General features: G+C 41.6%; 1 protein-coding gene across 8 annotated transcripts in view; it reads left to right on the top strand.

Annotated features, from left to right (window-relative positions):
• The window catches only part of LOC144581750 (uncharacterized), a 259124-nt gene that overhangs the window by 92629 nt on the left and 151561 nt on the right, over positions 1–14934 (top strand). The window lies entirely within an intron of this gene.

The following is a 14934-nucleotide window of genomic DNA, read 5'->3' as shown; positions in this document are numbered from 1 at the left end:
ATTCCAATAAGACCTACAGGACAGATCTGGAGCCCTGGCAGTGCTGTTCAGGGGACACTAATATAGTTTGGTCAATGCAGCGGTCCCCGAATCATTCTGTATGCAGGCAGATCAGAGATTGACATGTGCAAATGAAGTGATTCCAACAACATTAACATGCTGATTGCAGCTAAGTGCACTGTTTGTTCAACAATCCTTCAGTAGACTAAAAAATATTTAATTAAAGTAATGGGAAACCAAAAACATTTCTTATTCATGATATTATAAAAATATGTTCCTCACGCCTTCAGCTAATAGTTCTCTATTTGTGATTCTCAAATATATCTATCTAGTCATTAATTCTCATTTGTACTTCTGTCTCAAATTGAAAACTGCTTACAGGACATTTATAATCAGAAGTTCTGCCATCAAGTTGGTATTTACATGTTCAATACCAAGTTAATATTAACTAAGAACCCCAGCAATCTTTCCCCAAATCTCAGTTTCTGTTATGGATGACATCTGTTATTGATATTATAGTCCCAGAGACTTCCCAATTTGAGAGCAAGTTATGGCAGAAAAAAAGTCTGGAATAACTGTTAGGATTTGGGAGTTTAGTTTAAATTTTGCTGCTCATATCTTCATAATTTTGGTTAATTCACATAACCTTTAGGATCTATTTTCTGATGTGCAAAATGAAGAGCCTGGGCTGGCAGCTACATGACTCATTCATTTATTTAACAAACTTGTTTTCTGCATCTATGATGTGTCGTAGGTTATTCACAGAGCCAGGTGTGGGAATTCAGTGTTGACTGGGCCTGATTCAGATCCTGACATGGTGGATCTGTTCTTGGCTAAAGCTCTCTTGCATCAATCTTTCACTGGACCCCACTGGTTCTGCTTTGGCCCTTCCTTCTCTCTCCCTCTGCTGGTCCTTCAGTCAAGAGTAGGGCACTGCAGAGCCCACATCTGGCTCCAGCTCTCCACACTAAGCTGTGCTGCACAGGACACTCTCGGTGAGGTCAATTTCCTCCTCAAGAATTTGATGCTTGTAGCCAGGTGCAGTGACTCATGCCTATAATCCTGGCGCTAAGCTCAGGAGTTTGGAACAGGCCTGGGCAACATGTCTCCACCAAAAATACACAATATTAGCTGGGCCTGGTGGTGCACACCCATGGTCCCAGCTACTCGGGAGGCAGAGGTGCGAAGATCACGTGAGCCCTGGAGGTGGAGGCTGCAGTGAGGTGAGATTGCACTATTGTACTCAGCCTGGGTGACAGAGTGAGACCCCCACACAACCATCTCAATTAAAAAAAAAATCTGATGCTTCCTTATAAGTGATGTCTCAGTTAAGACTGTTGTCAAGGGTCTTCTGTAAACTGTCCTTGTCTTCATGTCTTATTTTATCTCTATTTTGCTTTATGAAACCTCTCTTTGGTCAAGTCAGTCTCCTTATTCTTCCCCCCACACACCTCAGATCTACCTGTCTGCACTTACTGAGTCTCCCTCCCGAGACACTTTCCCTCCACTTTACCTCCTGACTAACTCCAATCAATGAAAGCCACAGATTCCTGAAGAAGGCTTCCCCAGAACCCACAGGCCCCTGTTCTCACCCCCTTATTTATATTCCTGGGCCTGTAGCATGTATTTTGCATATTTTGGGCATTTGGTTCAGAGTATTATAGCATCCTTACTTGTTAAACGTCTTATAGCTTCAATGTGTTTGGGAGCTCTAATTTCTTCCATGGCCTAGCCCAGGCCAAGAAACCTGAGAGTAGAGGTTAAGACTGAACCCCCTAAGTCAGCCTGAATATTTAGCATGGCTTCATGTTTTCCTAGCTGTCTGACCTTGACAATTTACTTATCCATGTCGATTTACTTATCCTCAGTTGCATAATTGAGACAATGATATTGCCTGCCCCCATTACTCACTAGTTCACATGAGTAGTTATTAGTTATTTACTCTAGTTAATATGAGTAAAGTGTTTAAGACAGATTTTGCTATGTAGTAAGTGATCAAGAACTGTTGGATTACTGTAAGAATTGAAAGAAGATAATTCATGTAAAAACCCTCAGTGTAGTACCTGGACTGTAGTAAGAACTTAATATTTTATTTAACAGGTGATGAGGCTTGGTGGAAAAAAAATGATGATAGTTATCGTATTAGTTCATTTTCATGCTGCTAATAAAGACATACCCCAGACTGGGAAGAAAAACAAATTTAATTGGATTTGCAGTTCCACTTGGCTGGGGAGGCCTCAGAATCATGGTGGGAAGCAAAAGGCACTTCTTACCTGGTAGTGGCAAGAGAAAAAGAGGAAGAAGCAAAAGCAGAAACCCCTGATAAACCCATCAGATTTTGTGAGACTTATTCACTATCACGAAAATAGCACAGGAAAGACAGGCCCCCTTGATTCAATTAACTCCCTTGGGTCCCTCTTACAACATGTGGGCATTCTGGAAGATACAATTCAAGTTGAGATTTGGGTGGGGACACAGCCACACCGTATCATTCCACCTCTGGCCCTTCTAGATCTCATGTCCTCACATTTCAAAACCAATCATGCCTTCCCAACAGTCCCCCACAGTCTTAACTCATTTCAGCAATAACCCAAAATCCCACAGTCCAAAGTCTTATCTGAGACAAGGCAAGTCCCTTCTACCCATGAGCCTGTAAAATCAAAAGCAAGCTAGTTATTTCCTAGATACAACAGGGCTACAGGGATTGGGTAAATATAGCTGTTCCAAATGGGATAAAATGGCCAGAACAAAGGGGTTATTGGGCTCATGCACGTCTGAAATTCACTGAGGCATTCAAATTTTAAAGCCCAAAACGATCTCCTTAAACTCCATGTCTCACATCCAGGTCATGCTGATGCAAGAGGTAGGTTCCCATGGTCTTGGGTAGCTCCACCCCTGTGGCTTTTCAAGGTACAGCCTCCCTCCTGGCTGCTTTCACAGGCTGGTGTTGAGTGTCTGCAGCTTTTCCAGGTGCACGGTGCAAGCTGTTGGTGGATCTACCATTCTGGGATCTGGAGGATGGCACCCCTCTTCTCATAGCTACACTAGGTAATGCCCCTGTGTGGGACCTCTGTGTGGGGGCTCTGACCCCACATTTCCCTTCCACACTGCCCTAGCAGAGATTCTTCATGAGGGCCCTGCCCTTGCAGCAAACTTTTCTTGGGCATCCAGGTGTTTCCATACATCTTCTGAAATCATGGTGGAGGTTCCCAATTCTTAACTTCTGTGCACCTGCAGGCTCAACATTATATGGAAGCTGCCAAGACTTGGGGCTTCCATCCCCAAAGCCACAGACTGAGCTCTATATTGGCCTCTTTCAGTCATGGTTGGAGCAGCTGGGACACAACGCATCATGTCCCTAGTTTGCACATAGCATGGGACCCTGGGCCCAGCCCACAGAAATCACTATTTCCTCCTGGGCCTCAAGGCCTGTGATGGGAAGGGTTATTGTGAAGTTCTCTGACAAGGCCTGGAGACATTTTCCCCATGGTCTTGGGGATTAACATTAGGCTTCTTGCTACTTATGCAAATTTCTGCAGCCAGCTTGAATTTCTCATCAAAAATGGACTTTGTTTTTCTACCGCATCATCAGGCGTCAAATTTTCTAAACTTTTATGCTATTTCCCTTTTGAAATGGAATGCTTTTAACAGCACCCAAGTCACATTTTCAACGCTCTGCTCCTTGGAAATTTCTTTTGCCAGACACCTTAAATCATTTCTCTCAAGTTCAAAGTTCCACAAATCTCTAGGATAGGGGCAAAATGCCTCCAGTCTCTTTGCTAAAACATAGCAAGAGTCACCTTTGCTCCAGTTCCCAAGTTCCTCATCTCCTTTTGAGACCACCTCAGTTTGGACCTGTTGTTCATATCACTATCAGCATTTTTGTTGAAGCCATTCAGCAAGTTCCTAGGCGGTATCAAACTTTCCCACATTTTCCTGTCTTCTTCTGAGCCCTCTAAACTGTTCCAACCTCTGCCTGTTACCCAGTCCCAAAGTCACTTCCACATTTTTGGGTATCTTTTCAGCAATGACACACTACTGGTACCAATTTATTGTATTAGTCCATTTTCACACTGCTGCTAAAGACATACCCTAGACTGGGGAAAAAAGAGAGGTTTAATTGGACTTAGACAGTTCCACATTGCGGGGGAGGCTTTAGAATCATGATGAAAAGCACTTCTTACATGGCAGCAACAAGAGAAAAGAAGGAAGAAGCAAAAGCAGAAATCCCTTGTAAACCCACCAGATCTCATGGTACTTATTCATTATCATGAGAATAGCACAGGGAAGACCAGCCCCCATGATTCAATTACCTCCCCAACATGTGGAAATTCTGGGAGATACAATTCAAGTTGAGATTTGGGTGGGGACACAGCCAAACAATATCAGTCATAATTATTGTCAAATAATTAAAATCCATGAGGTAGCATTATAATGATCTCTATTCTTTTTGTTAACATGAGAAACTGAGTTTAAGAGAGTTAAGCAACTTGACGAGGTCACATACCTAGAAACTGAACAGAGCAGATTAAACACCCAGGAAGCCTGACTGCAGAATCTGTATTTTTAAAACCATTATTCCTATGCTTTTGGTCCTGGACTAGGCAGTGTGGGGAAACTTTGATCTGCTAGTGAAAACACACATGGAATTTGGGTTCACATAATTCAGGTTTCCATCCTGTCTTTACCTCTCACCTGGGCAGGATATTTAATCCTTCAGCAGTTACATTTCCTTATCTGTGAGATGGAGACAGTAATACCTCCCTTGTATTACTATGGTGGGAATTATAGAGGTAACATAAGTAAAGCTCTCAGCACAAGGCCTGCCCTTTAGTAGGTATTTAATACATTTTAGACTTCTTTCTCTCCTCTTTGAAAATTTGAGCTAAAAACTATAACTTTTTGTATATTTAATTAGTCTGTGATATGGGTTAAAATGCAATGTATGGCTAGAGACACAGCCTGCAAGACCAGGCATTCCATTACCCTGACTTTATGTTGTTATATATAACCTAACATGGCTGGTATTAAGGACATATGAACACCTGGCACAACTTATTCACCACCACTGTCAGTGCAGTGTTTCTAATTAGTTGAGTTCTTCCTACAAGTTGTGGCACGTCCCAGTAGGGAAAGTCTTTTGCCAAGCAAGTGGGGGTGAGTAAAGAATTTTAGATTGCAAATAGTCTGAGTTGGGAATGCTCAGAAGTGCACATGAGGAGCAGAGAATGCTGGACCTTTGCACCAGCATTTCAGTGAGCCTTTTGAAGGTCAGAGCCTGCTGATGAGAATGCTGCTGGAATTTTCCAAGGATTGTTTTATTTTAGCCTTTGGACTGAGTGTTGGCGATGACACAATCTGTGTTTGAAAATAGCCTGAATAATTAGGTTAGAAGCAACTTAATGTCCCAAGATGTTAATAAAGTCAGCTACTTGGAATTCATCTATAGGAATTCCCTTCCCAAACTGGATTCCTGAGTAGGCAAGAGTTACATGATATGTTTCCACAGCCAGTAAAAGCAAACATCAGCCTCTTGCATATGTTGTAACCTTCAAGTAGGCAGAACAGAGGTTACACTCTCCTTTTCTTCCTTTTAAAAATTTAATCAAGATGTGTCACCTTACAGAGCGGGTGATCTCCTGCTACTTCACTGCTCCATCTGAAGGACAACTGCTGGCCAGTGCATCAAGCAGATATGATAAGCACCTCAGGTTTCTATGTGCTTTCCTGTTCTGTTTCCCTTCTGAACTCTTGTTTCAAAGACGTTTCATAATAGAAGTCTATCCCGTTTTATGGGGTTAGTTTAGGAATACAATTATTTCCTACTTAATACTTTTCATCAACATATTAGAAATAGTTCACATCCATAGTATAATGAAAGCAGTTGATCCTTAAGATTAAAACCTTCAAAATAGCTACATGAGAAAAATATGGGTGATTTTCTCAGCTAGATTAGATTAAAGAAGTAGGGCTCTGAAGCTGGACTTAGATCAAATTCTGGCTTGGCCACTTATTAGCTGTGTCATCTTGGGCAACCACTTATCCTGTCTGAGCCTCATAGGGTTGACATGAGAATTAAATGAGACAAAGTATATAAAGCCCTACACAGTGCCTGGCATGGAGTACCTGCCAATAAATGTCTGCTACTTATATTCTTATAAACATAAATATTACAAAGATTTGCAAAGTTGGACTCTCTAAGAGAGGAAAAAGACAGCATTAGAAAAGCTTTTTAAATTGAAACTGGCCAGGCATATTATTTTGGGAAAACTTGATAAACTGTAAAGAAATTGGTTGAATGGAGGAGCCTGGAACTCCTTTCATGCCCCTTGAGTGGCTAGAAGAACCACAAAAGGAAGAAGGAGTGGGAGAAGTTAGTTGATGGTATTGCCATCTCTGTAATCTCTAAACCTGATTGGAGTTCAGTGCAAAGACAGTACTGTAAAATGAGAAAAATTCAGATTAGATTTGCTCAAGGGCCCTCCTTCTCTAAAGTCTGAGGATTCCATTAAATTCATTCAACCAGACATTTGTTGATCACCTACTGCATTTCAGGAACTGAGCATTTTGCTAAGGTTACAAAAATGACTAAAACCTAGTGTTGGCTCTTAAAGCATTTACAGACTAGCTGGAGAGCCAGATATGTAAACAATGGTCTTCAAAATAATAATAGAGGAACATAAAAATTACCAAGGGAATGCAGAAGAAAGTATGGGTTTTATTTGGCTGTTCCTGATTTCTAAGCAGTTTGCAAATGTAGATCCATTACTGTAGTAATAATAATTTTTGACTTAAAAAGAAGAGATTTGTCCACATTAAATGAACTCATCTGTTGTATACTGACTCGGGAAACGAGAGTGAGTAAAAAACCTTGTACCTCGTCCATAAGAGAATGCAGAAATTGGAAGAAGAAATTCAGGAGGAGACTCTCAGATCATCTTTTCAATGTGCCCTTCTATCTTCATTAGGGGAAGAACTTCGGCAAGGTCTTGCTGGGATTTAGCCCCCTAAAGTATAGAAGATGACACTTGCTGATGGGAGGAAACTGAGGAGTCAGCACAGAAAATAGTGTTTGCACACAGAGATGAGAGGGATGCAGCTTTCACCAACAGGGGAGGTGGGCACATTCTTAACCCCAGGGAGTGTTCCATGCCAGAGACAGAAAAGAGCAGCTCAGACATTGTCCCAGACCCCTCCATGTCTCCTCCAAACAAGGAGGCCCCCAACTCCAGTTTAGGAAGTTAGCAGCTCATAAAGGATGAGTTGATTTAGAGTCTTTCCCTGTGAAGCGGCTTGGAAGAGCCATGGGTTCAAAGTCTTTCAGATAAACCAACCAGTGGGCCCCTGCTGGGAAGTCATCAGTGTTTGAGGGTCACATCCATTACTTTTGTAAGGACACATGCTTTGTGGACTTCAAAATAAATACAACTTCAAATGTGATGACAATCCAGCAGCTGTGTAGATGGTTGTATCCTTATGAACTGTGGACAGACGCTGAAGTGGGCAGGAGTCAGGGCAACTTTCTGGACAGCAGATTAAACCCGTGAGTGTGTTGCTGATTTTTATGTTAACTATAGCACCATTGAAAAGGTCTCAAGTTTTCCAAAGTGTGAGAGAGGCACCATGAGTTAGTGGAGAAAACTGGGACTTTGGACAGCCATTGTCTATTGTTTTGTGTAAACAAATTAAGTTTGGGTAAGTAACTTCTATGAACCTGTAAAAACAGTGATAGCAACATTTACTTCAGTGTTTGTGAATGTTAAACTATATGATAGGGCCTAATATAATGCCTGTCAAAAAAGGATTCACTTTTAGGGTTTCCCTGCAGTTATATCAGCTAGCCATTAAATGATATCTTAGGGCATAACTCTAGTGATTTATTCTCAGGGTGTAATATAATAATAATAATGAACATTTATTGAGTGTTTCTTATGTGCCAGAAACTATACTAGCTGCTATGTTCCTTATTGCATCCACTCTTTGCAATAAGCCTCAGTTGTATCATCACCATTTTACAGATAAGGAAACTGAAGCTAAGACAGGCTCATTAATTACCATAGTTCACAGAGTTAGTGAGTATTAGAGCCAGAATTCTCTCCTAAGTGATCTGACCCTTGAGCACACGTGTCTAATCACAAATATCATGGCAAATGTGGACTTGGTAGGTGAGGACTCCAGGACTGTGGCTTTTTTCTTTGCACTGTGAGGACCACTGTGTGGCTGGGGTCAAGAGCGTGGAAGGGAACCGTTTTGGCATCTGGTGGGTACCATTTTGGCATCTGGTAGGTTTATAGGTTTGTGAAAACTAGGCACACAATTTTAGGCAAGGAATTAGGATCTTCATGGACTGGCAAGGGGTTGCATTCTATGACTTAAGTGTAGTGTAAACGGTGGGCAAAGAAAACGCCATTCTGTGGTCACACAAGTGACAGCTAAAAAGGTGGCACAAGAGTGGCATTGTTGAAGTTTTTTGTTATTCAAATCACAACAAGCCAGTTAAGGGGGAGGTACTATTATCACTGACATCTCATGTGTACCCATAGGCTGAAAACTTTAAGTTTAGATTTTGGTTTTTATTACTATAATTTTTTTTAACAAAAAGAAGCATCTCTCCTTCTCACTGTACATTCACATGGACCAGTGAGAAAAGTGGGTCCAGTAACTCAAGGAGGCTGGTTCACTCTGTCTTTGTAATCTTATTTTGTCACAGTAGCTGAAAGTAATTGCTTTTATTGGAACAATTAGAATTTTCTTATAATTTAGCCTTTAGTTTGAGAAAGAGACTTGGTTTATTCTTTTTCCCTGAACTTGCATTTATTCATACCAAAGATATGCCTGATCAGATGGATATTAAACATCTACTTAGTCCTATTGCTATATCAGAGATTGTGTAGGATATGAAGGAAGTACAAGCCACAGTCCTGTCCTCAAGGATATTTTAAATGTGATGAAAAAACAATCAGAATACTACTAGCTGAGATTAATTGCTGTTTTAAGGATTAGATCACATCTAACAAAATGGAGTTAATTGAAACACTTTATGTGGAAGCTCATGAAATTTTACTAGCAAAATTATTTTTACGTTTACATGTCTGAACTCTTGACATTTGGATGTCAGCCTAACTGAATGTTTATGAACAGCAAGTGATGGTTAATAACAATTTCTCCAAAGAGGTTGAAATGTTTGAGAGAAATGAAACAAGACTCTTTTAAAATTTAACACATTTACTAATAGACTAGATGAGGGGATAAATAATATATAATGAAAGTAGCAATTGAAACCAATCCATGATATTGAGAAGCAAATGGTGCTGGGTTGCCTTTATATCACCTCAGGGAAGTCATTTGATATCTTTGGATTCAGATGAGAAGTAGAACTTTAAAAATATATATATTGAAAGCTTATTATTTCCTAGCATTTGCCAACAGATTCGCTTATGTCATATCATTTGGTTCTTACAGTAAATCTCTAAGATAGATATTATTGTAATCTGCATTTTAACCTTGAGGAAATTAAGGCTCACAGACATAAATAAACCTGCCCAAGGTTGCATGGCTACTAAATGACAAGCCCAGAATTCTAATCTTTGAGTCTCTGACTTCAGAACCAACATATTATTTTTTATTTTTAGTTGTACATACTTATGGGATACAGTGATATCTCATATATAAAATTATGCATATGTACAATGTGTAATGATCAAATCAGTTAGTGTGTTAGTCTGTTTTCACACTGCAATAAAGAAATGACTGAGACTGGGTAATTTATAAAAGAAAGATGTTGAATTGACTCACAGTTCCACATGGCTGGGAGGCCTCTGGAAACTTACAATTTTGGTGGCAGGCAAAGGGGAAACAAGTACCTTCTTCACAAGGTGGCAGGAGAGAGAAGAGTGAAGGAGGAACTTCCATATGCTAATAAAACCATCAGATCTTGTGAGAACTCACTATGATGAGAACAGCATGGGGGAACTGCCCCCATAATCCAGTTACCTCCCTCCCTTGACATGTGGGGATTACAATTCAAGATAAGATTTGGGTGGGTTCTCAGAGCCAAACCATGTAACTCCCAAATCTCATGTCTTTTCACATCTCAAAACCAATCATGCCTTCCCAATAGTCCCGCAAAGTCTTAACTCATTTCAGCATTAACTCAAAGTCTACAGTCCAAAGTTTCATCTGAGAAAAAGTGAATTCCTTCCACCTATGAGCCTGTAAAATCAAAACCAAGTTAGTTACTTCCTAGATACAGTGGGGATACAGGCATTGGGTAAATGCTCCTATTTCAAATGGGACTACATTTCAAACAAAATGTAGTCCCTTTGTTTGGCTAAAACAAAGGGACTACAGGCCCCATGCAAGTCCAAACTCCAGCAGGGCAGTCATTAAATCTTGAAGCTCCAAAATGATCTCCTTTGACTCCATGTCTCACATCTTGGGCATGCTGATACAGGGGTGGGCTCCCACAGCCTTGGGCAGCTCCTTCATGGGCTGGCATTAAGTGCCAGTGGCTTTTCCAGGTAGATGATGCAAGCTATCGGTGGACCAACCATTCTGGAGTCTAAGGGATGGTACCATTCTTCTTGCAGTTTTACTAGGCAGTGCCTCAGTGGGGATTTTGTGTAGGGGCTCCAACCCCACATTTCCCCTCTGCATGGCCCTAGCAGAAGTTCTCCATGAGGGCTCCACCCCTGCAGCAGATTTCTGCTTGGATATTTAGGCATTTCCATACATCCTCTATAATCTAGGTGGAGGCTCCCAAAGCTCCACTCTTGTATTCTGCACACTCGCAGACCCAACACCATGGGGAAGCCACCAAGGCTTGGGACTTGCACCCTATGAAGCAACTGCTTAAGCTGTACCTTGGCCTCTTTTAGCCATGGCTGGAGCTGGAGCATCTGGGACACAGGGCACCACATCCTAAGGCTGCACACAGCAGAGGGGTTCCTGGGCCTGGCCCATAAAACCGTTTTTCCTCCTAAGCCTCTGGGCCTGTGATGAGAGGGGCTACTACAAAGCTCTCTGACATTCCCTGGAGACATTTTCCCCATTGTCTTGGTGATGACCATTTGGCTCCTCGTGACTTAGCAAATTTCTGCAGCCACCTTGAATTTCTTTTTGGAAAATGGGTTTTTCTTTTCTACTGCATGATCAGGCTGCAAATTTTCCAAACTTTTATGCTTTTCCTCCCTTTTAAACATAAGTTCCAATTTCAGATCATCTCTCAAGTTCAAAGTTCCACAGATCTCTCCCCCACAGGGGCAAAATACTGCCAGTCTTTTTGCTAAAGCATAGCAAGAGTCACTGTTATTCAATTTACCAACAAGTTCCTCATCTCCATCTGAGACCACCTCAGCCTGGACTTCATTGTCCATATCACTATCAGCATTTTGGTCAAAACTATTCAACAAATCTCTAGAAGTTCCAAACTTTCCCAAATCTTCCTGTCTTCTTCCAAGCCCTCCAAACTGTTCCAACCCCTGTGCATTACGCAGTTCCAAAATCACTTCCACATTTTCAGGTTATCTTTATAACAGTGTCCTACTCTACTGGTACCAATTTCCTGTATTAGTTCATTTTCACACTGCTATAAAGAAATACCCAAGACTGAGTAATTTATAAAGGAAAGAAGTTTAATTGTTGCACAGTTCCACATGACTGGGGAGGCCTTAGGAAACTTATGATTATGACAGAAGGTGAAGGAGAAACAAGCACCTTCTTCACAAGGTGACAGGAGAGAGAAGAGGAAAAGAGAAACTTACAAACACTTATAAAACCATTGGATTTTCTGAGAACTCACTACCATGAGAACAGCATGGAGGAAACTGCCCCCATGATCTAATTACCTCCCTTTCTCAACATGTGGGGATTACAATTCGAGTTGAGATTTGGAGTTGGGACACAGCTAAACTCTATCAGTTAGCCTATCATCACCTTGAATATTTATTATTTCTTTGTGCTGTGAACATTAAAAGTCAGCTTTTCTACCAAAGCTAACATTTTTAACCACTTCTTTCATGTACTTTCTAAGGATGGTAGTTGGGAGTAATGTGGGCTTTTTACAGGCAGCAAACCTCAAAGACAGGGTTCCAAAATTCTGAATAATGAAGATTTGATGTCACTCATCTGGAGGTGAATGAAGCTGTTTCTGTGGTCAGCATCATCCCTCTTGCAAACATCCCACAGGTACAGATGCTATACCCCATGCCCTGAGCTCAGCCAGATGTGGTGGACAGAGGCCTAGCATTAGAAGTAGAATCCAGTGAGAGACCATGGCTGTGCACTGATGAACTACTTAGCCAACTCTCTCTCTGCTGGTGTGCCATGGCCTTTCAACTCGGATGGATTAAATTTTTGGCCAGATGTATTTCTCAGCCTCTTGTGTTTCTTAATTCAGTAGAGTATTTTACAAGCTTAAGAGTTAGAGGCATAATCAACATATCTCAAAATCAATTCCCTCCTTCAGAGGCTACTGACTGGTTTGTTTGCTTTTGGATTCTGTGGATTAAACACCATTGCAAATAGTTCTTTGAGGGTTTTTTTTTTTACCCCATTCTGTGCTTTTCTCTCTCTCCCTGCCCTTCTAATTCTTCCACCATATCATCAAATGCATGCGTTTTCTCTTCCTTCTTGTTATGACCTTTATTCCTGGGAGTCTCTGAGAGCTAGTGTTGAGTGACTTTGTGGGTGCCATCTCATAGCCCAGATCCCTGCACTGAGTGGATTTCCTCATGGCTTCTGGAGTGCAGACGTGCTGGAAATGCTAAGTATACCATGCGGGTATTTGACTGGGCTTCCCATGGACATACTTCAAATCAGTAGTCCCTGAGCTCTTGTAGTTCATACTGGTATTCAGGCCTGAATACAGATCAGACCTCCATGTTCTTTAGGAGGTGTCAGCATTCATGAAAGTTGAATATGAGTGAGCCACTCTTATTTTTGTAATTTCATTTAAATAATATAATTTATTATCATAAATTTACATGTTACTCTACTGCAAATTAAGCTATACCAGGCTTAGCTCCAAGCACAAAGTATACCCCTTGTGAATATTATTCTTTTCATAGAGACTCTTAGGAAGGACATAGATTATATTTCAATATTTTAAGAAGTCATTTATTATTCAGAGAATTCGGGGACTTAACCATTGTGATTATTTGTCCAGTCTTCCCTAAGTCTGACAAAGCAGACAATGTCGGGCTAGATGGGATAGTGTGGTTCATTTATTTATGCATCACATTTATATTGAGTACCTCTGTGTTCCAGGCCATGCTGCGTGTTAGAGTCGGGGGAGAGTGGAGATGGACTCAGGCCATGCCTAACCTATAGATATGTAACTTGACTCCACAGCAGAGTCCAGGTGTTCAGAAGTAAACCCACTTAGCAATGGACACTCTTTTCCTAGAGTGACTGGTTTGATACTGAGGAGAGATTTATGACTGAAACACACCAGGGCCTGTGGACATTCTGGCTACTCTGGGATTTCCTGCCTTGGAGATCCCATATCTGCCCTCTTAGGACTGGAGGTTCCTGTAGGTGCTGCCACCCAGAGAGCCACCAGAGGGTGCTTTTCTCTTCTCAGGTTATGCCTTTTTGAAATGCAGCTCCTCATACTTCTTAAAACTGAGTGTCCTGGGCCCTGGAAAGTTCAGTACATTCCACTGCAAGCTGACAGATTTGATTCTAGTCGAGAGAAAGGCACGAATTAGTGTGTGTCTATTTCTGTGTTTATTTGTCAAATGTCTGTCTCCAGTGACTGTACTCTGAAGAAGAGGTCTTGTCTTGGTGCTCCTCTCTCTTTCCTGGGACTGACTTCAAGTTTGGCACATGAGGGGCCCTTTGTAAATATCGGTGAGTTTAAAGAACAGATTTTGCTGCAAGTCCTAGCTCGGAGGTTTTCAAGTGTTTTGCCCATCAGAATCATCCCGGGTCAACTTGCCCTGAGATTCTTAGTAAGTCTGGGGCGGGGCTGGGAATGTGATTCTGGGAAGCCCTCTTGTTCTGACTTGAGGACTGCTGCTCAGCTGTTACTGCCCTGCACATGGCTGCTTGAGTGTGAGAAGCATATCCCTGCTTCCTGGGCCTGCCACTGCGAGCCCTTCAATGTGATCCAGCCAGACTTCCCACCCTCCCCTTCCTGTTCCTCTTCTCATGAGCATCTCTTCCTGTCACCCAGTCCTACAGGAGGAGGGAAATGTACCCAGAGATGCCTTTACCTGCTGGTTCTGAGAGGGTACCTGGGAGGACACCTGCAACATAACCAGTCTTGTTTCCCCCTGCCCCTCCACAGGGTCAACCTCTTCTGCAGGCTGGTACTTAGGGAGCCACCTGCTTTAGTGACACTTAAACAAATACTTAAATGAGCACAGACGCTAGAAACCACCCTGAAATTGAGGAGGGCCTGTCTCATTCAACAGACTTATAATATTGCCTCCTGAGAAACCTGTTTTCTAGTCTTTTGAGAAGAAGATGCATCTGCATCATGATGGCTTTGGTGGAGAATAACTTTTGATCAAGAGGAGTCCTTTTGTTCTGTGGTTCGGCCTTGCTCGAGCAGTGTTGGTCGTATGAAAACCTTGCACAAACCTGAGCTAGTGTGCACTTCATGTGGTGTGTCTGTGGACACATTAGTCAACCTCTTTGAGTCTTACTTTTTTTCACCAGACTGGAGAATGACGTCCACTTCACAGGGTTATATGCAGACTTGCTTTAGTTAGATATAAAATTGTCAGTTTATATTCAATGGCAATTTAAGAAATAGCTTTTGAAATGTGTATTTGAAACTCTATTTGTGAATGTTGTAGAGTGAGTTGTTTTGTCCATCATGTATGGTTCCTCTTCACTAGGAATAGTTTCACATCTCTTGCTGTGCTTTAATCTTATGGGCTTGCTGATTTGCATAACTGACTGGTTTTCTTTCTTTGAACTAGCTGC

This window comes from Callithrix jacchus, chromosome 3, assembly GCF_049354715.1.
Source record: "Callithrix jacchus isolate 240 chromosome 3, calJac240_pri, whole genome shotgun sequence".
Lineage (NCBI taxonomy): Eukaryota > Metazoa > Chordata > Mammalia > Primates > Cebidae > Callithrix > Callithrix jacchus.
The sequence above is the reverse complement of the archived record's forward strand: the minus strand, read 5'-3'. Positions and strand labels throughout refer to the sequence as shown.